Raw genomic sequence first — 20,557 nt, 5'->3', positions numbered from 1 at the left:
ATTTAAATCTCCTTTAAATATAAGTCCTTGAAATGCCTATTTTTGTTTTACAATAAAAAGAATATCAAACTCAAATTGCATTTGTTTAATAGTAATGTACTCAAATTTTATTCTGACCTACCTCTGAATCATAAATTTAAAAACAATTTTCAGTATCTAAATATCCAAACCTATACTCTGGAAGAGAAAAGGGAAAGGAATAAACCTTTACATAGTCAGGCACTGTGTTAAGCTTCTTTTACAAATACATCATTTGATCCTCACAACAGCTCTGTGAGGTAGGTACAGTTATTCCATTTTACAACTGAGTAAACTTTAACAAGTCAATACTTCAGTAACCTCTCACAATACCTACAATAACCTCTCTAGTCAAGAGTCAAGTGATTTATGACTATTAAATGTCTAAGGCTGGCTTTGAACTCAGATCTTTCTGACTCTATGGCTGATGCTTTTATCCACTCTGGTATATAAATTATTCCACTCCTCAAGAAAATCACTTTAAATTTATATTTACAAAGGAAAATTAATATAAAATCTTATCAGTGAAAGGATAGCACATGGTTTTAGTAAGTGGGTCATTGTACTCCTATTGTTAATAGCTTTTTCTTTACTAGGTTTCAAATAACTTTTTAGTTTTCATTACTAAACCATAATAAAGATTCAATAATAGAACAGTTACCTGAAAGCTCCTTAGATTGTATACTAACAATATTATGATATACTTTCTCCCTTTCCCATGCTTTTCATCTTCTTCCCTTCCCCCATCTCCCATCCACCCTCCCCCTTACCTTTGCTGCTAGCAATGTTTAGCCATGTTGAAATTGCTGCTGATGAAGCCTTCCCTGGCAGGCAGCCCAGAGCACAGCTCTTCTGTAGATTTCAGTCTCTCTTCAGGAGTTGCCTGCCTTCAATATAATGGGCAACACTGAAAGCAGCAAGGCATTCAATTGACAAGGTCAGAATGCCTTTCATTTCTGAAATAATCAACCAGTGTAACTCTTCCTCAGACCTGGGGAGAGAGAAGATGGAGGTCAAAAGAGCAATTACATTTCACATTGACTCTAGGAAAGGCTTAGAACACCAAAGTGAAAAGAAAAACAGATATAGCAGTACTTTCTTTCACATTCTATTTAGAGTCATTATTATTAAAAATGCACAACTACCATTTGGAGAGGTAGCACCGAAAAAAAAAAGAAAGAAAGAAAGAAAGAAAACCCCAGCATTTTCTTCCAATAGATGAGATCTTTCTTCTTAGACATTTAGTCTTGTCAGCATATTCCAAAGGAATGCAAATGAGCTACATGATGTAGAATCAGATGTTGAGAGCAAAGGCTATTAATTATGTTAAAAAATATGTTAACCCTAGAAGATTGCATACCAAGCAATTTTACTAATTTCAATCTGTAATCAGTTTCTACATTAGCATAACTTTATTTATTTATCACTAAGGCAATAATTTAGAGAATATAATTTGGTTGGAAATGTCAGTAATTTTGCAGTGGCACCTTGTTATAAAGCTACCTCTATTTGACCTTACAGTTACCAGGCCTAATTATTTTAATTGTATTGATTGCACTGACCATTCTTGTGTTTAATTTAATTGCTCTGACTCTTTAACAGCTTGCAAAGCTGCATTATTAAGATAGATGCAAAATCCCTTTTAAAACTCATTCATTATTATATTCATTTTAATGTATTTTTAAAAATGCCAATTAGTTTGAAATTTATCAGTGACTTAGAAATATCTTTAGCTAAGGACAGTGTTTTAAGAAGAAATTTGAATCTTTTCACATATAATGTTAGAAAAACATAGTTAACTTCTGCATTTACTTTATTAAAGTTAAATTAGGTCATAGGTTTAAATTCAAATTGTGGTGGCTTTCCAGGGGAAAAAAAAGTCTCTCATTTCAGAATTCTTTTGAAAGATTCAAGTACATTGAGTTCTTTTGTTGCCAGCTAGAAAATGAAAATAGCTCCTGTACAAAATGATTTCTAACAACATAAAAATATAGTTGTCACATTTTGAGTCAGAAAAATTAGGAGGTTGTCACATGACAAAAGAGAGTTCTCCATGTAATATAAGTATATTTTAGATACTCACTTTATAGTTTTTCAAAAATAAACATGTTTTGCAGGATGTTCATCAAGGCTTGATAAAAATGTGGAGGAGAGAGCCAGTAAGGTCCCTATGTCTATACTATAACATTAGATACTTCTCTCACAGATGACATCAGTTCATCATTCAGTACTCCTTAAATACCTTTTTCCATTTCTCTTCTAGGCTTCACTGCTGACTCAGGATATTCTCCAACCTGCCACTGAAACCTTTTTAATCTGGCAGTTCACTCCTCCTCTGGACTACTTCTCACACTGGAAGTATTCTTCATCTGTCAGCCTTTCCCTCTGATTAGCTTTCTCTCTTAGACCCTCTAACTTAAGGAGGAAGCCTGTATTAACCATGTCCTCATTCTTCTCTGGATTGTGCTTCTAACTATATCAGGTAATAGTTATTAGTCATATACAGTGATTGTTTATAGATGCCAATTACCAAACCCTTGTCAGAGAAATTTAATGCAAAAATATTTTCTCATTTGATTAATTCCTTTCTTAATTTATGGGTATTACTTTTGATCATGCAGAAGCTATTCAATTTCAAATAATCAAAGTTTTTTATTTTATCTTTTGTAATTGCCCCTACCTTTTGTTTGTCTAAAAAAACGCCTCTCCTACACACAATTGTGAGAAGATTTGTTTCCATTCTAATTCTAATATGATCTTTAATTTTAAAGGTGCATATCCATTTAGAATATATTATGGAACTAGTATAAAGTGTTATTCCAAACCTAATTTCTGTCAGAATGCTTTCCAGTGTACCCAGCAATTTTTTTTCTCTAATAAGCAGTTTTTTCTCTAAGTAATTTATGTTTTCCACTTATGACACTGGATTATTGAGTTATATTGTGAATATTTTTATTGTACTTAGAAGTTATCATAATTTTATAACTAATTTTTCCTGAAATTTATTCATTTTGATATTTTCTCTTATTGTTCTGCTAGACAAGAGATATTAAAATCTCTTTTCACTGTTGTGTTGCTATGTCTTTTAGCTCAGATGTTTTCTTTGTGAGTTTATATGCTAAGACATTTGGAATATATAAGCTTATTACTGATATTGGTTTGTTGTCAATTGTTCCTTCCAGTATAATATGGTTTCCTTGTTTATCCCATTTTATTTTATTTTTTGAATATTTGTTTTTGCTTTGTCAGATAGCATTATTGCACCCCCCAGCTTTTTAAAAAAAATTTCCTTGGTGAATAATCATTCATGCTCCCCCATTCTCTCAATATTAATTTGCTTGTCTTTGTTTTTTAAATGTGTTTCTTGTGAACAACAGATTGTAGAATTTGTTTTCTTATCCAATCTGTCACTTTTTTTCCCCATTTTGTTGGATTGCTTGAACCATCACATTTAAAATTATGATTTAGGTTTATATTTTCCTCCATCTGTCTCTAATATTTTTTAAGTTATATTTTCCTTCTTTTGCTATAAACATAGCATTGAGTTTCTTCAATTATTTTATCTTAATATTTTAAAAGATGGTCATATTCCAACTGGGTCATTTTCCCTCACCCCTGATGAGCTTGTTTCATTTTTTACTCCTTTTCCTTTGGAATTTTGTTTTTGTTTTTTCTCATGCTTTTATCTGGCTATACAGTTATGGCCTCTCTTTTCCCATTCAGTTTAAGTAATTCCCTACATTTTTCCCCCTTTAAATAAATCTGTTTATCTGTTTTTAAAACTTAGTTTTGTACCCTCTTTCATAAAGGTTTTCTTCTACTTTCTTCATTATCTATCCTCTTTTTCTGTCTCTTCTTCTTCTTCCTCTTTCTCCTCTTTTTCTTCCTCCTCTTCCTCTTCTTCCTGAGGCAATTGTGGTTAAGTGACTTGCCCAAGGTTTCATAGCTGGGAAGTATCAAGGGTCTGAGGCCAGATTTGAACTCAGATTCTCCTGACTCTAGGGACAGTGCTGTATCCACTGCACCATCTAGTTGCCCCCTGTCCCCTATGTTTCTTTTCAAAAAGTATTTCTATCCCTCTTTTTATCATCTTCCTTCTCTTTCTATCTAATCTAGAACTTTATTCTCTGATTCATGACTCCAATAATTATCTGGGTTCTCTCTTTTCTCTGTGTTTCTCATGTATTAAAATTTTCTTAGCTATCCACTGGAACCTCTTTTCTCTAGGCAGTTTCTTCCACATCTTTCTAGAGCTTGCTCTGTGGATTTCTCTTTTCAACTGCACCTAATTGTTCTCAGAACAATTCTCGTTATTGCAGATGGCAGAGAGGATATTGCCCCTGGCATTGCTCCTGTCCCAACAAGCACCTGGCACCTCATCATTGATCTATAGGCACCAATTGCCTTCCTTTCCACTCCCCACATTTGCCTGAAAATCTTCTCCCTGAAAAGACTTTCATTCCCCAGATTCTGATAGCCACCAGGAGTTCCAATGTCTGCCCTCACAAGGTAGAACGAGTAGACTTTTTAAGCACCAAATCTCTCGATCACATCCCCATTTTCCTTAACAGATCATCTCCATTCACCAATAGAAGTATCCGTCACCAACACCCTTCCCACCACCAAAATAAGATCTCTTTCTTTACTATCCTACTTTTTAATCCTTTCCCCTTTTTTCTCACTCACTTTTAATCTCTCCTCTTTCTGTAACCACAGTTATCATTTCCTTTCATTGTTAATCCTTGATTTAACCTGGACATATAACAATTCTTTTTAATCTATTTACAACCCCCTCCCCCCAACATGTATCTTCACTTGTTATAGTGTAATCTCCCCTTAAAAAACAGCACACACCCTAGGCATTATGTCCCCAGGTTCTGTCAATGATGCCCCATGTCTGCCTCTACATGGTAACATGAATTTTTAATGGAATCTCTCTTTCTATCTCTTCCTGATGGGCTTTGCCAGTAATATATAGAAATGCTGATGATTTCTGTGGGGATCCAAGAAGAGAAGGACCAGACAACAGCCCAGAGGGACCAGCCAGATGTCGGCAACCCTTCAGATGCTGATGGCAGCCATGTCCCTCGTGACTGGGACACCAGAGATAGCAGATGCAGCTCCAGTGTAGCAGCTGAAACGGTCTTGGGTGATGTGCAATATAAACAGATTGTTAAATGGACAATGGGCCTGTGTGCTTCTCCCATGGCTACTCGGCATGGTGGCCTGGGAAGAAGCTTTGCCCTGTGTTTTCTATTTAAGGACTATGCCTCTAAATTAGTAAGTGAAAAATCAACACGCCCACCAGCCAAAGTTACTGAGGCAATGTTACAGGACATGACTTCGCTTGTGTGCACCTTTCTCTGTGTTTTGCACTTTCCTCTGTGTTTTCTTTCAAAAGATGTATACAAGTACAATAGAATTGTGACAAACTAGAATTGTGACAAGTGTCATATATGTAAGTGCACTAAAATTATGACAAACTAGAATTGTGACAATTGTAACTAGAATTGTGATACTCTACCTCATTGCTATTTTACTTTGTTGACATCCTACCTCATTGACATCCAACCTCTTTGGCATTTATCTCCTTGAGTATGACTTTAATGAATGGGTTGAACACTTGGCCACTGTTGAGCCTAGTTCTCATTGTCATACTTCTGTTTATTGATCTGCCGCTTCGTACCTCCTTGGGCATAACACTCTGCCATCTCCTGGATCAAGTGAACTATAGCTGATGCTTTAGCTTGGTGAAATGAGTTGTTCCCGCAAAACAAGAGAAGGGAATTGTAAGGGTCCTTTAAATGGCTGCCCACAGTGCAACAGGAGGTTTGAGTGGCCCAGAAGTGATCTCTGTGGCCACAGATCTGCCCCTTGGGTGGGATCCTCTCCATATTGAGATAGCTTCTTAACAGGAGAAAATGCTCTCTTTCTGATTGGCTGTGTGTGTGTGACCTCACAGACCCTCTATAAGCCCACTGGGGGCAGCAAGTCGCTCTCTTTATCCTGGGGTAGCCGAGCCGAGGGGATGGAGAGCCAAGAGAGGTAAGGAGCTTGATAGTGAACATGTGGGTCTCCAGACCACAATATGTGAGCATGTATAATAAAGGCTTTAAGTTTGTACATGGCTGTTCTTGAGCGTGCTATTGGTTATTAAACTATGATTCAAGAAATCATAGCCAGAGGTCTCTGAAGGCCTCAGAGGAGGCGAGCCAGGTAGAATTAGTTGACACTGCAAAGGTCAGTGGTCAGAGATACCCTGCACCCTGGGAATTAGGAGAGACTGGCAATGTGAAATATTGAATAATGCTAGGACTTTCACAGATGAAGTGACTGCCCAGGGTTAAGTAATAAAATGATGGCTTAATGGCTTGTTCAATTTCTTTTTCCAAATTAAGTAATTTATTTCCTCTTCTGTTAACCTGAGCAATTTATATTTTTGTAAATATTCAACCATTTCAGTTAGACTGTCAGACTTGTTGCCATACAGTTGAACAAAGTAGCTTATATTTTTTGCTTTAATTTCTTTTTCAGTGGTGGTAAGTTCACCTTTTTCATTTTTGATGCTGGTGAGTTGGTTCCTTTCTTTCCTTTTCCTGATCAAATTAACCAAATTATTTCTTCTGTTGGTTTTTTTTTCAATAAAACAAACTCTTAGTTTTTATTTTATTAGTTCAATTTTATTAATCTCTTTTGAGTTTCAGAATCTCCAATTTGGTATTTAAATGAGGGTTTTTAATTTGCTCTTTTTCTAGCTTTTCTAGTTGCGTGCATAATTCATTGATCTCTTCTTTTTCTATTTTATTCATGTAGCTATATAGAGATAAAATTTCCTCCAGGAACTAGTTTGTCTGCATCCCATAGGTTTTGGTATGTTGTCTCATTCTCATTTTCTTGAATAAAATTATGGATTTTTTCCTATGATTTGTTGTTTGACCCACTCATTCTTTAGAATTAGATAATTTAATTTCCAATTGGTTTTTAGTCTATCTTTCCCTTGCCCTTTATTGAATATAATTTTCATTGCTTTGTAGTCTGAAAAGGATGCATTTGATTACAAAGTTTTTATATCCTAACATTATGAGCATTTCTGAGAAGTCTCTTTGGTCTTGAGACCAATTTATCTCATGCTTTGAGATTTTTTCTGCGGACATTCTGTCCTCCTCTGACTTTGTGTTTTGGTTTGCCCTGTCACCATAATAACTATCTCAAGTTACTATGTCAATAACTATGTCAAGGCTCTGTTTCTTGCTCATTTTCTTTCTTTTTATTTTGTTATTTATTATTATTATTTTTTACTTTTATGCTCCTGGCATATAGGGGGAGCTGTCCCAAGCTTCCTCTATAGCTCTGAGTCTTGGCTTTGAGCACGCGCCTTGTGTTTGCAGCAGGTAGCTCTGCCTGCTCTGTTCAGGAAACCACCTGGTTTCCCAGAGTTTGCCTTCTGAGCTGAGACAGGAAGCTGCCCCACTGCTGTACTCCTCTGCTGAGCCAGAACCAAGGGTCTTAGTTGCTGATCTGCTGTGATTAAGATGCTCTCACTGGTTTTCCCAGACTCTGCCTGAGCCGGGCTAAACACCCTTTTCTTCCTAGTGAGGCTGACCTTTCTTGAAGTTTTTTCATTCTGTCAGGAGCTGGGAAGAGGTTTCTTTCCATCAGATTGTTCAGAGGCTTGGTTTCATGTGGTTTTCAAGGGAAACTGGGAGTTTGAGCAGCTTCTTGGCTTTTCTCCACCATCTTGGCTCCACCCCACTGCCCAGTTAAAAGGAAGTCCCTTTTAACTGTTAAACGCCTGAATCACATTTCCGTGTATCAGAAAATCTAGCTGCCAATCAGATTAAACACCCCAAAAGGTTCAATAGCTGATTATTCAATTGCAAGAGGAAAAAAACCAGACTAATATATAGTCGCATATAGGACACATGCTGAAGACAAAGTTGCCTCTTTCCATGACTTTTCTTAAAACATCTTTATGGCTTGGTTGAGTTTTGCCTTTTAGAATTCTCTGAGATAAATATACTCTTGTGTGTTCCAGAAAATTTCTAAGACATAAGTCTCAGTCTTTCCAACCTTATTGCCAGTCCCTTCATAATCCTCTAAATGTGTTTATGGGGGGAGGGAGGGGACTATCTCTTTAGTTTATATAGTTGGTTCTGTACTTCTTCACTTATTTATTCCTGTCCAACTTTTCATGACCTTGTCTAGATCCTAGCATGTAAATACTGTCCATAGGGTTTTCTGGGTAGAGATACTGAAAAGGTTTACTATTTCCTTCTCTCGTGGGTGATTTACTTAGGATAGCACATCTAGTAAGTGTCTAGGACTAGATTTAAATTCAGTTCTTTCTCACTCCAGACTTAATGCTCTATCCATTGAACCACCTAGCTGCCTCAAATCACGTGGAAATCATATATTTACCACAAGACAGAAATTATAGAGACAAAATTCTAGGTTTTATTTTTATTCTTAAACACAGGTTCATGCTTTAGAGAAAACCTGATCATCCATGAAGCTTTTGACAAGGCTTTTTATAGGCAAAATTATATCAGAGTGACAGAGAAATAATTTTTTCATAAATTGCAATCTTTTACATTCCTCTTAGGCCATAAAAATTAGGCAAAAATTAGATCTATTATCCTTTACCTCTTTCAGTGCCATAAAAGTTGCAAAAAACTTTGTTAAACAGAATTGTGATCTTGTATATTCTCTGAGGAAACACAACTGCTTAAACAACTTTATAGGTAAGCTATCAGGTTGTAGTTTAAACTATATAAAGAGATTTCACAAATAGGTGCTTTGAAGAAGAAGATGTATGTGTTGTTGAGGAAGATTTACATATAACTAAGGAGTCAAAGACAGTTGAGATTCTTTCTGTAGTTACTTATCTAAAGAACTTTTAAGACTCTATAATTTCACAATACATGGGACAGTTTTAATCAAGTGAGGTTAACATTAACCAAAATTTGAAAGGGAATATTAAAGGAAAGGAAAATTTAAAATCCCATTAAAATAACCATGTGGTTTATATCATAGTTAAGTTGGAGGAAGAGCGCTGCAAATATAGAAGCGGAGGGTGTCTTGATCAAAGATTGTCTAGTTCCCAGGCATTGACTCACACTTAACACCGTACACCAAGATAAGGTCAAAATGGGTTCATGACCTAGGCATAAAGAGTGAGATTATAAATAAATTGGAAGAGCATAGGATAGTTTACCTCGTAAACCTGTGGAAGAGGGAGGAATTTATGACCAAAGAAGAACTAGAGATCACTATTGAGCACAAAATAGAAAATTTTGATTATATCAAATTGAAAAGTTTTTGTACAAACAAAACAAATGCAGACAAGATTAGAAGAGAAAACAATAAACTGGGAAAACATTTTTACAATCAAAGGTTCTGATAAAGGCCTCATTTCCAAAATATATAGAGAATTGACTCTAATTTATAAGAAATCAAGCCATTCTCTAATTGATAAAAGGTCAAAGGATATGAACAGACAATTCTCAGACGAAGAAATTGAAACTATTTATAGACACATGAAAATATGCTCCAAATCATTAGTAATCAGAGAAATGCAAACTAAGACAACTCTGAGATACCACTACACACCTGTCAGATTGGCTAGAATGACAGGGAAAGATAATATGGAATGTTGGAGGGGATGTGGGAAAACAGGGACACTGATACATTGTTGGTGGAATTGTGAACACATCCAGCCATTCTGGAGAGCAATTTGGAACTATGCTCAAAAAGTTATCAAACTGTGCATACCCTTTGATCCAGCAGTGTTTCTACTGGGCTTATACCCCAAAGAGATACTAAAGAAGGGAAAGGGACCTGTATGTGCCAAAATGTTTGTGGCAGCCCTGTTTGTAGTGGCTAGAAGCTGGAAAATGAATGGATGCCCATCAATTGGAGAATGGTTGAGTAAATTATGGTATATGAATGTTATGGAATATTATTGTTCTGTAAGAAATGACCAGCAGAGATGGATGAATACAGAGAGGACTGGCGAGACTTACATGAACTGATGCTAAGTGAAATGAGCAGAACCAGGAGATCATTATATACCTCAACAACGACACTGTTTGAGGATGTATTCTGATGGAAGTGGATCTCTTAGATAAAGAGAGCTTTAATTGATCAAAGATGGACAGAAGCAGCTACACCCAGAGAAAGAATACTGGGAAATGAATATAAACTGCTTGCATTTTTGTTTTTCTTCCCGGGTTATTTATACCTTCTGAATTCAATTCTCCCTGTGCAACAAGAAAACTGTTCGGTTCTGCACACATATATTGTATCTAGGATATACTGCAACCCATTCAACATGTAAAGGACTGCTTGCCATCTGGGGGAAGGGGTGGAGGGAGGGAGGGGAAAAATCGGAACAGAAGTGAATGCAAGGGATAATGCTGTAAAAAAATTACCCTGGCATGGGTTCTATCAATAAAAAGTTATTTAAAAAAATAAATAAATAATATTATTTAGTTCCCTATTACTAGAACCCTTCAGAAAATGTATGGGAAGTTCTCTCTGCAGGTCTAGCATCAGGTCCTTACTAAGGTAGAAGGATTAGTGTGGTACAGGATAGAAATCAATGGTTCTCAGTGCCTTCATCCCAGCTGCTGCTTTCTCTGTGGGGTGAAGGATGCATCTGCAGCTGGATCACTGATTTGTGGTGTTCTGTTCCTAAAGAAACAAACATCTTGAGACTAACATACCTATAATTAGAAGAAATTTTATGAGTTTGAATCAGCCGCAGATTTTCAGTCCAATGATAAACTAGTTTGTATCAGAAGAAAGTTCTGCAATTGTAGACTAGCAATCAAAAAGAAGATTGACCCAAGTTTACTTTACTAGCAGATAGTTACCAGGAATTGTTAGTATCTGGGTAGGCTGGCATAGCATTTAAATGTTTAACTAGCAACCCTGCAAACTGCTTTATTTTCTGATAAAATTTAAATATTTGTCTCATAGTATATTGCAACAGTTTTTAAGTTATTGAATCCTGTTCTACTAATGTATACTTGTCTTTTGTTCTGGCATTATTTTTCTTATACAAGTGAAATGCTTGGCCCATAGTTGGTTCATATATCATATTGAGTAACTTTTTTTAAAACTTTTTTTCTTTTAGGGGGAGGCTGTAGAAATGAACCAAAGGTAAAATTGTCTTTCCAATGCTAGAGTGGAAGGCTGGTATAACCTTTTATTACGGATAGAATCTCCCACAGAACTGAATCTGGCAAACCATATGCCTGAAAGCAGAAGTATAGAATAAGGAGTGGATACAGGATCCCCACTTCCATCCCTGTGATGACTAAGCAGTGGTTCTTCAATATTAGAGCACTTGTGTTTCAATGTGACAATTATATATTGAAGATATTTAATATTTTCATCTAAAAGCTTTCATGTCATTATGGAAACCATTAATCTTATCATGTTAACTAATAGTTGCTTCAAATTCTAACTTTCCAAATGAAATAGGCAAATAGACTTGTGATTTTTTTGCTACAAAATGTCCAGGTAATTAAACACCCTCTATCAGTACAGGTTGGTTTCTTCTCTATAACTTAATACTTTAAAAAATTACCTAAAGAACTGCAGACACACTACCAATATATCTTAGAGTAGGATTTAAATAAAGGTTTTCCTGACTTTTAGCTTGGCTATCTCCTCGTTATATCATGTTCAATAATGCAATATTAATAATCTGTAACAATTTTTGTAAAATTATATCTGTTGTTATATCATCATGAATTTGGAAGTGTAAAAGTGTTTATTTTATTTTCATCTTTTTCATTTAATAGTATTTTATTTTTTCTAGTTACATGTAAAGATAGTTTTCAACATTAATTTTTGTAAGATTTTGAGTTCCAAATTTTTTTCTCACTCCTCTCTTTCCCCACTGCCCAAGACAGTAAGCAATCTGATGCAAGTTATATATGTACAATCATTTCAAACACGTTTTCATATTAGTCATGTTGTAAAAGAAAAACCAAAACAAAAGAGAAATATCATGAGAAAGGGAAAAAAATGAAAAAAATGGTGACAATCTCCATAGTTCTTTCTCTGGATGAGGATGGCATTTTCCATTACAAGTCTATTGGAATTGTCTTAAACCACTGTATTGCTGAGAAAGCTAAGTCTGCCATAGTTGATTGTCATACAATCTTGCTGTTACTCTGTACAATGTTTTCCTGGTTCTGTTTATTTCACCTAGCATCAGTTCAGGTCTTTCCTAGCTTTTTTGAAATCAGTCTGCTCATCATTTCTTAAAGAACAATAGTGTTCCATTACGTTCAAATACCACAACTTATTCAGCCATTTCCCAATTGATGGACATCCACTCAATTTCCAATTCTTTGCCACATATAAAGAGCTACTACGAATATTTTTGCACATGTGAGTTCTTTTCCCTTTTTTACACTGGTGAGTGCAGTTGCAGATAGGCAAGGGCCCTGCTGGCTGTGGTTACTTACGGAGAGTTAAGTCTCTGATTTGTTTCCAGGACAGAGGAGTGAGCTAAAGCTTCCAGTCATCAAAGGGACTGCAAGGAATAAAAGCTTTTAAGTTGACAACGTAGCTGGGGGGCTCTGGTCACTGCTCAAGGATGCAGAGGAATATTTGAGGTCCCTCACAGATCAAGGCATGAACCCTGAGAAGCACTGAGCATACCTGGCCTTAAATTATAAAACACCAAAAGACCAAAAGGACAAAAGCCCTCAGATAGAGCTCAAAAAACAACACAAAACAATCTAAAGACTGAAATGTTATCTCCCATACCTCAGCACTAGATTCTGACTCTAATATAAAGTTAACAGCCAAGAAATAGGTTGCTGAAAATCAGTAAACAAAAAAAAAAAAAAAATCCAAGTACTCATTTTTATTCTTTTGGGATTCACCAGGGTTTTCTGTCCTCATTTTTTAGATTACAAATTATTTTGTTTTTTTTTCCTTTGCACAAGAGACAGTAGCCAAGTAACAGGGATAATATCTACACCTTTGATGAGGCAGAGTCAGTGCTGGTTATTTAGGTGGCAGTAAGAAGGTACAATGGATAAAGTGCTGGGCTTGGAGTCAGGAAGAATTAAGTAAAATCACACTAATTTGTGACACTGAGCAAGTCATTTAACTTTTGTCTGCTCACTTTACTCAACTGTAAAATGGATATAGTAACAATATCTTGCAGAGCTATTGTGAGAATCAAATTAGATCATATTCAGAAAATACTTAGTACAGTGCCTGACATAAAGTAGGTGTTATATAAATGCTAAATCCTGACTTCTTCATTTCCCAGTAAATCATAGTTATATAGGAAACAAAAACACATGCAAGAAGTGTAGAGTTTAGGGAAGGGAGTTAAATAGGCCAGAATTAGACTCGATTAGCATTAATTAGACTCAAAATTCTAGAGAATCACATCCAACATGAAAGAGGGGTCTAACATTCACAAAATTTTAATAATGGCATCTGCCTAAATGTACATGCTAAGGAGCCTTTTTTTCAATTCTGGGAAGGTCATGATTCTATGGAATGAAAAGTGCCATAGAGTGATTGCACAGTGGCAAACTTTGTATGATTGGATCTGGTCAGATTGTATGTGATAAATAAGAAGCTTACAATTTGCAATCATTAATTTCCCTAATATAAAAAGGTAATGAGAACTTCCTGTGTTCCAGAATTTGGATTTGCACCCAGAGCAGTAATGTCCTAATGAGCAAGGCTTGACCTTCTGAACCATAACTCATGGAGTACAAAGGATTTATCTGAATAAATTTGTTGTTTGACCTACTCATTCTTTAAAATTAAATTATTTAATTTTGAATTGGTTTTTAGTCTATCTTTCCATGGCCTTTTATTGAATGTAATTTTTATTGTAATTTTATGATCTCAAAAGAATGCATTTCTGCCTTTGATTGTGAAATTTTTATTTGCTAATATATAGTCAATTTTTGTGTAGGTATATGTGCTGCTAAGAAAAATATTTCATGCTATCCTCACTCAGTTTTCTCCAAAAGTGTATCATACCTAATTTTTCTAGAATTCTATTCATCTCTTTAATTTCTTAACTGTTTATTTTGTAGTTAGATTTATCTCGTTCTGATAGAGGGATGATGAGATGCCTCACTAATATATTTTTGCTCTCTATTTCTTGCAACTTAGTTAACTTCTCTAAGAATTTAGATGCTTGTTATGTTTAGAACTGATATTACATCTAAAGGGTACACTTTAGAAAGATATAGTTTCCTTTCTTATCTCTTTTTATTAAATCTATTTTTGCTTTTGTGTGATCTGAGATCAGGATTGCTATCCTTGCTTTTTTTTTTTTAATTTCAGTTGAAGCATAATAGATTCTGGTTCAGCCTTTTTTCCTTTACTTTATATGTATCTCTCTGCTTCAAATGTGTTTCTTGTAAACAACATATTGTAGGATTCTGGCTTTTAATCTAGTCTGCTATCTGCTTCCATTTTATGAGAAAATTCATCCCATTCACTTTCATACTTAATATTCTAGCTCAGTATTTCTTTTTTTTTTTTTTCTCAATGGGCAGTTTCATTTTTTCCTTATTTTTCTTTTTTTTCAATTAAAAACATTTTTTATTATATCTTTTTTTTTTTTACAAGTTATATGCATGGGTAATTTTACAGCATTGACAATTGCCAAATCTTTTGTTCCCATTTTTTCCTCTCCTTCTCCCCATCACCTCCCCCCGATGGCAGGTTGACCAATACATGTTAAGTATGTTAAAGTATAAATTAAATACAATATAAGCATACATGTCCTAACAATTATTTTGCTGTACAAAAAGTATCAGAGTTTGAAATAGTATACTATTAGCCTGTGAAGGAAATAAAAAATGCAGGCAGACAAAAATAGAGGGATTGGGAATTCTATGTAATGGTTCATAGTCATTTCCCAGAGTTCTTTCACTGAGTGTAGCTGGTTCAATTCATTACTGCTCTATTGGAGCTGATTTGGTTTATCTCGTTGTTGAAGAGGGCCATGTCCTTCAGAATTAATCATCATATAGTATTGTTGTTGAAGTATATAATGATTTCCTGGTCCTGCTCATTTCACTCAGCATCAGTTTGTGTAAGTCTCTCTAAGCCTTTCTGAAATCCTCTTGCTGGTCATTTCTTACTGAACAATAATATTCCATAATATTCATATACCACAATTTACTCAACCATTTTCCAATTGATGGGCATCCATTCATTTTCCAACTTTTAGCCACTACAAACAGGGCTGCCACAAACATTTTGGCACATACAGGTCCCTTTCCCTTCTTTAAGATCTCTTTGGGGTATAAGCCCAGTAGAAACACTGCTGGATCAAAGGGTATACAGTTTGATAACTTTTTGAGCATAGTTCCAAATTGCTCTCCAGAATGGCTGGATGTGTTCACAATTCCACCAACAAATGTATCAGTGTCCCAGTTTTCCTGCATCCCCTTCAACATTCCGCATTATCTTTCCCTATCATTCTAGCCAATCTGACAGGTGTATAGTGGTATCTCAGAGTTGTCTTAATTTGCATTTCTCTGATTAATAATGATTTGGAGCATATTTTCATATGTCTATAAATAGTTTCAATTTCTTCGTTTGAGAATTGTCTGTTCATATCCTTTGACCATTTATCAATTGGAGAATGGCTTGATTTCTTAAAAATTAGAGTCAATTCTCTATATATTTTGGAAATGAGGCCTTTATCAGAACCTTTGACTGTAAAAATGTTTTCCCAGTTTATTGTTTCCCTTCTAATCTTGTCTGCATTAGTTTTGTTTGTATAAAAACTTTTCAATTTGATATAATCAAAATCTTCTATTTTGTGATCAATAATAATCTCTTAGCTCAGTATTTCTTACATCATATTTTCCCCAAGTTATACTTTTCTTTCTCTTTTTACTCTTTCTCTCCTCATCAGTGTTTTGTTTCTGCCCATCACCTCCCTCAGTCTGCTTTTTCTTTTTTCAGCCCTTCCCTCTTTCTTATCCTTTTCCTCTACTATTTCTGCTCTCCTGCATTAGCTTCCCACTTTTCTTTCCCCTTTCCCCTCCTACTTCTCTATAAGGTGAGACAAATTTCTATGACATACTAAATATATATATGGTATTCCCTCTCAAAGAGATTTTTTGTTAAGTGAAAGGACATATGTGCAAAAAATGTTATAGTAGTTCTTTTCATGGTAGCAAAGACTTGGAAATCAAGGGGATGTCCATCAGTTGGGGAATGGTTGAACAAATTGTATATGGTTGTAATATAATAATATTATGCTATAAGAAATGACAACCAAGATGATCTCAGAAAAACATGGAAAGACTTACATGAACGGATGCAAATTAAAATGAATGAAATCCAGAGTACTATATACAGTAATAGCAATATTATGTGATGATCTACTATGACTAAGCTATTCTCAGCAGTACAATGATCCAAGATAATTCTGTAGGACTCATGACAAAAGTACTTTCCCTTTCCAGAAAAAAGAAAAAAGCCTGAATACAAATCAAAGATACTCTTTCTTTACTTTCTTTATTTTTCTTGGATTTTTTGTGTTTTCTTTCATAGAATAACTGACATGGAGATGTCTTTTGTATGACTACATATGTAAAACCTACGTCAATTTGCTTGCCTTTTCAATTCTTCAGGACAGGGCTAGAGAGGACTCAAAATTAAAAAAAAAAAAAAAGAATGTTAAAATTGTTTTTATATGTCCTTGGGAAAAAATTAAATATTAAATATTATCAAAAGGAAATAATGAAATTAATGAATAAGTGCTCCTTTCCAGTTAAATTGACAAAAATTTAGATATACTCATGGAAATATATTTTAAAACTTTTTTGTCTATATGGAAATATTAGTAAATGATATTTCTCCATTCTAAGTCATTTATTGACTTTTCTTTTTAGGAGAGTGGAAAGAATAAAGGATGGGCCTTTTTATTCAAAAGGAATAATGGTGAAACTAAACTTAACTCTTGGCTAGATGAGATGATTGCCTCCCCAACAGACTTCCCCTGTGTGATTAATTCACAGTATTTGAAGTTATAATTATGTAAAATATGGTCATTTGTTCCAGCCCAATAGAAATATGCCATGTGAATTTAAATAAGTTGATCATTTCAGGGAAATTAGTTATTTGCATTAAATCTAGATCTAGCTGTTCCATGATGCACCTGGGGACAATGTCTTTTCTTTTGAAATTCAAGGTTAAGCTATTAATAACAAGAAGGAACTCTTCACAAGAAATGGTCCAGGAAGAAACTGAATTTTATATTTCATTCAAAAATGAGCTACAATAAGTCTGTCTTTTGTAATTGCTCCTGCTGGTTCTCACTCTTCTGCCACTGGGCTGCCACTACACTGCCACTAAAACTGAAGCCTTTGTCTTATGTCTTCTGTTCTCTGCATCACTGAGACTTGCTTCTGTGTACACTTCTGTTTGCTTCCATTAGGGACAATCTTGGTGTTCTTTGCCTGCTAATTTCTACTGTTCCTGGGGCCTATGTCTGTCCTTTCCAAGGTCAGGACAATTACCACTACTTGGACTTGAGGTTTTGTAATCTTGAGCTTGATAAAGGTGTTCTTACAGATGTGAGTACTATTGCTTGCCACTACTGGGGCATATCTGTACTTTGTAGAATGTTGTTTCAGGCCTGTTCTACCACTGCTCTCTTATGCTTCAAGCATTGTGGTTCCTATTCTGCTTCACCAATATTAGAGGAAGAACAAAAACCAAGACAAAAAGTAACAGTTAGAGGCTCCCTTGTGCTAAAACTATTGTCATGTGTAAGCAGTAGCCATTTCTAAAGGGACTGAATCTTTTCTCTATGGGGTTCTCTAATTAGAAATTCCAGAAAAAGAGAACTACATTTATAGTTTAGGGTTTAGAGTAGAAACTTTTCAAACTGACCCAATGAAAAATCTAGATGGCAGAGTAGGAAAAAAAAAAGTCACTAGCATGACTCCAGCTGTCTACTGAGCAAAGAATAAGTTCCAAAAGAAAACAAAAGTTGTATCTCTAAAACTAGGAGTAAAATTGAGACTTGTTTTAGTCTACAATTCATGGTGAAATCCTGCAATGGAACAAACCAAGCAGAAAACTCAGACAAAAGAAGAGACTGAAGTTTAGTTAAATTCAATCTCAGAGGTTTTTTTTTGTTTTTTGTTTTTTTTTTTTTGGTTGTTGTTGTTGTTTTTAACAAGCTAATACTAGCTGAGTAATGTATCAGCCTATTGAATCACCTAAATAGCAATAAGCCAGCACACCTGAACCTAGGTTATACATTTGCCAAACTTAGACAAGATGGGAAATGAAAAAACTTAACCCAGGATTACATCACTTTGAGAGAATTAAAAGGTTACAAGGCTCTAGTCTGAAGTTTGAAAGCCATAGAAGAATGTAAGAAGAGAGAAGTTCAGTTCAGACATTCAAGAAGACTGGTCAGAGCCCAGTCCTAAAATAAATTATAAAGTTAGGAAGTGGGCTGATAGAATGAGCAAAACAAAAACAAAAACAAAGCAAAATCTGCCATGATAAGATATTTTGGAGACAGAGAAATTTAGACACAAATTTAGAAGGGAAGAACCCCAAAACATTCATAAGCAGAGCCTCAAAAAATGCAAAGATACCATAAATCATGAAGTTATATCAATAAAATATATATTCGCCAAATGGTAGAGCATTCAACTTCTTAAAGGTTCTTAAACATAAGTTATAGAAGGAAATAGACAATAAAACAGTAGTGCGAAATCTCAACTTTTGCCTTTCAAAACTTCCTAAATCTAACCATAAAATAAATAAGAAAGAAGTTAGGATGCATAGAATTTTAGAAAAATTAGTTGTAATAAGACTTTTGAAGAAAAAAATGAATGGCAACAAAAAAAAGCAAACTCTTTTCTCAGCTATACATGTAGACTTCGAAACATGTGACCATGCATGTAGGGCATAAAAATCTCACAACAAAGGCAGAAAAAGACAGACATATTAAATACTCATTTTCAAGCCACAATATATTAAAATTACATTCAATAAATGGTGATCAGAAATTTAAAATTAATTAAAAACTTAATAAATAAAAATACTTAAAATACTTAAAAAGGAGTTAATTAAGTAACAAATCAGAAAAATAGTCAATAATTCCACCACAGATAATGTAAAGAATGAAACAAAATACTGAACTTTGTTTGATGCAGTCAAAGTTGTAGTTATGGGGGAAATTACACTTCTATACTGTTAGAATCCTTACAAAGTGCTAAGTCAGTTGCCTAATTTAGCATGGTACTTAGCAAATTCTCTAACTCACTAATGTATTTAAGTACTCATTGGAGTTCACAAGTATAGTAGATTCACAAAGTTAACTTTGTAACTTTGTGAATTCACACCTCCCTTAATCCCTCCCTCAGAGGAGGAGTCAATCTTTGGGAGATCATATATAAAGAAGCTCTTAGAGCTTCAAGTTAATTGTTCAATTGAAAAGATTGAGAGGGGAGCACTCTGGGAGGAAGCCCACAAGTCCACTCTCAGAGGCAAGACAGATTCATTCCATCTTCCACCTTTGTGCTGGCTGGAGGCTGAAGGGAGTAGAGAGAGGCAAAGGATTAGCGGCAAGAGCTCTTGGAACCAAGGAAAGAGAAGGCCTCCAGAAAACTAATCGAGCCCCAAGTGAAGGAGCTAAGATTTTGGAAGAGACAATGAAAGACTGTATTTTAACACCTGGCTGCATTTGGAGTAATTATTACTTTTAACTAAAACTAAGGCTGCCTCCAGAAAACCTCCCTGAGAAACCTGCTCCCAGAGAACCATTATATTAAAGAAGAGAACACCACACTATCCAATAAAAAAGAAAAAGAGCAATCAATAAATTGGACGTGTAATTTAAAAAATGAGAAGAAATACAATTAGACCCCAATTAAACAGTAAAATAGAAACACTGAAAATCCAAAGAGATATTAATTAAATTGAAAGTTTAAAAAAAAAAAAAAACTACCAACAACATTGAACTAATTTTTTAAAAAAGTAGGAACTGGTTTTATTGTGAAGAAAAAAAGCCACAAAACACAATTTTATCATAAGTTAACTTGATTATTAAGAAAGAAGGAAACAATGACCAGAATGAAAAACGAAAACAAAAATGCAAAGGAATCTAGTTTGAGTACCGGATTTTAAACAATATTTCAATATGGTGTTTATCAAAAGAATCAGGTAGTGATAAAGTATCACAGTAGTAAATCTGAAAACTAGATTAGATACACAATATGCAGGCAACTGGAGGAAATTTTTACAGCAAATTTCTCTAATAAATACTTCATTTACAAAATTACAAAAATAAGAGTTAGTGTCCAGTTGGTAAATGGAAAAAATTTATAAAGTTTTCACAAGAAGAAATCAAATTTATTAATGGTTATATAAATATTCTTTAAGTCAGTATTAGTTTGCTGTTGTTCAGTTGTTTTTTAGTTGTTTATAATTCTTTGTAACGTCAATTGAAATTTTCTTAGTGGAAATATTAGAAAGGTTAGTCATTTTCTTTTTC

Source organism: Antechinus flavipes, chromosome 1 (genome assembly GCF_016432865.1).
Source record: "Antechinus flavipes isolate AdamAnt ecotype Samford, QLD, Australia chromosome 1, AdamAnt_v2, whole genome shotgun sequence".
NCBI classification, from domain to species: domain Eukaryota; kingdom Metazoa; phylum Chordata; class Mammalia; order Dasyuromorphia; family Dasyuridae; genus Antechinus; species Antechinus flavipes.
This window is presented reverse-complemented; position numbering follows the sequence as displayed.